Below are 2,672 nucleotides of genomic sequence, written 5' to 3' on the forward strand. Positions count from 1 at the left end.
TCAGATTCAGGGAACACATGGGCAGGTTTGTTAGCTGGGTATACTGTGTGATGTTGAGGTTTGGGGCACGGATGATCCTGTCACCCAGGTAGTGAGCAGAGTCCCCATTAGGTAGTTTTTCAGCTCTTGCTCCTGCTCCCCTCCCTACCTCCCCAGTGTCTATTATTCCCATGGGTCCTCAGGTATTACTATTTTCAAGTTTTTTTCTTTACATGAAACTACTGAAAGCAAAAGTATGTCATGCTTATAGGTTACTCTGTACATTTATCATTCTATTAATAAACATCTTAAGTAATTAAGTAGTATATCAAGGCCATAAACCAAGTCATTATCTCCTATCAAAGGACTACTGTTATTCAATCATCTAGAAAATTCATTTTAGGCAGGACGCAGTGGTTCACGTCTGTAATCTCAGCACTTTGGGAGGCCAAGGTGGGTGGATCATGAAGTCAAGAGTTCAAGACCATCCTGACCAGCATGGTGAAACCCCGCCTCTACTAAAAATACAAAAATTAGCTGGGCGTGGTTGTGTGTGCCTGTAATCCCAGCTACTCAGGAGGCTGAGGCAGGAGAATTGCTTGAACCCGGAGGCAGAGGTTGTAGTGAGCTGAAATTGCACCACTGCACTCCAGGCTGGGCGACAGAGAGAAACTCTGTCTTAAAAAAAAAGAAAATTCATTTTAATGGGTTATGTTACAGGGTTGAGGTCAGCCTACAGACAAAAAATAGGTTAACTGAATTTTTTTTTTCGTATCAGGTTTTAATTTTTTCGTTGGAACAGGATTTGGGGGTGGGGATACTAAATGTGGCAGGGTTCAACAAATTTACATTATATCAAAATAAGATTCTTAAAGAATACAATGATAGCATATGCTTTAACTTTTATAGCACAAACCCTCATATTAATTGATGGTCACAGAAAAATACTGTAATGCTTTAAACAAAAGTTTTAAAATACGTCAATGACACAAGTTTCAAACAAAATGCAGAGATCAAAATACTTAACTGTCCTTTCATCAAGCTTTTACAAATACAGTCTTTGCTGTCTGAGCAAATCAATTTTAGTTTCTTCATGGTCCTCCATCTGTCTTTTAACATGACACTTGTCCAGCTGTTGAATTTATAATGCAATAGTATTTTAGACCAGTTTCCCTCTCCGTATTTCCTCACACCACATCTCAAATTCTTGTCTTCTTTCCAAAGCCATGCCTGTCTTTTTCTAGCTCGATGTTTTTCAGGAGTTACCGGTTGACTCTTTGAAACAGGTATTCTGCTTTCAGTGGCTCTTCTGCTTTCTTTTTTTCTTTTTTGTACTTTGAAGAGTTCCTACTCTTCTTTCTTCCTTATTAAGGTCTTGTTGCTGGGTTCCATGTTGCAACTTAGATAAGAAAAGATTCTTGTGAGACTTTTTCTTGTATCCAAATTAGCTTCAGTTTCCATTTCAGCATCATTACCATTAGGTTTATCTTGAGAAGTGACTGTGCTTGTTCTTTTACTTTCTACTACTTTTGCTGCTGCCTTCATTAGAAAGGTTGATGATTTTTCACTTAACACATAATTCACATAATTCTTAATTTTCTCCCTCATGTGGTTGTACCTGAAGTGTTGAAAAAAGGAATGAAATGTATCTTTCTGAGAGATTATCATAAGCAATTTGCTTTTGAGAGGCATATGAAAATTTGGATCACCAAATATTCTTTCAAAGACTTCTTCTGCTTCTTTAAAGTTGCCATTTTCCATACAAACAGCTGTAGCCTGAATTTTAATTAAATTCTGTATTTCTTCGTGAAGTTGGTCATGTTCCTTTTCAATTGAACCCCAAATCATCAGGGCTGATTCCAAGGGTGTAATTCGTTCATCATTTTCGAACTGTGCATCAAGGGTTTTTCCTGCTGCAATTCTTGTCAAAAACTGACATATGTATATTGTTCTCAACTGGTAAGCTGTTAGACTGGATAGTCCATGAATAATAGCCTCTGCGCTGTTGCGGGTCCCGCGGAAGTCCTCGGAGCGGCCCTCGCGGAAAGCTCCGCAAAGAGAGAGGCGGAGGAAATCGAGCATCCAGCCGGCAGCCATGGCCTTGGCCTCGGCCACCAGGCCGGCGTCCTCCTCCTCCTCCTTGCCCGCCCCCACCTGCACCTGGCACTCGAGCAGTTCCTGGCACTCGAACTGCTCCTCGTCGTTGCTCTCTGTTTCTGCCATCTGCTCCTCGGTAGGGTCGGCATCCCTACCAGCCGCACAACTCCGCGGGCTCGGGGCCCAATATCAGGCATGATTTTTTAAACTACACCTATTTTTCCACAAAGTTCGATTCTCTACGCTTCTGTAAGTTTTTTTGTAAAAAAAAAAAAAAAAAAAAAAAAAAAACTGGTTGAGTTTTTGAGCCACGGATTTCTCTTTATATCAGTATAGATTTTGCACTATATTATGCAAAGTTAAGGCTGCGGCAAATTAAACAGATTAATATGCATTTAATAATGATAAGTACATTTATCCAAATGTCTAAATCATATCGTTAATAGGAAAATATCTTGGCCTTAACATTTCTTTCTTTATGTTATACCTTAGTGTGTATTTTCAGGAGTTCAACTGTAATCACTTTATAAAAATTGTAAAGGTTTAGCATTTTTGTAAACTGTGACTTTGTAAACTCTGACTGTGGACAGAGAGAA

General features: G+C 39.4%; 1 pseudogene; it reads right to left on the reverse strand.

Moving 5' to 3' along the window:
• Positions 1-1,165: 1,165 nt before the first annotated feature.
• On the reverse strand, positions 1,166-2,262 carry LOC461490 (telomeric repeat-binding factor 1-like; annotated as a pseudogene).
• Positions 2,263-2,672: the final 410 nt, after the last annotated feature.

This window comes from Pan troglodytes, chromosome 3 (genome assembly GCF_028858775.2).
Source record: "Pan troglodytes isolate AG18354 chromosome 3, NHGRI_mPanTro3-v2.0_pri, whole genome shotgun sequence".
NCBI classification, from domain to species: Eukaryota; Metazoa; Chordata; class Mammalia; order Primates; family Hominidae; genus Pan; species Pan troglodytes.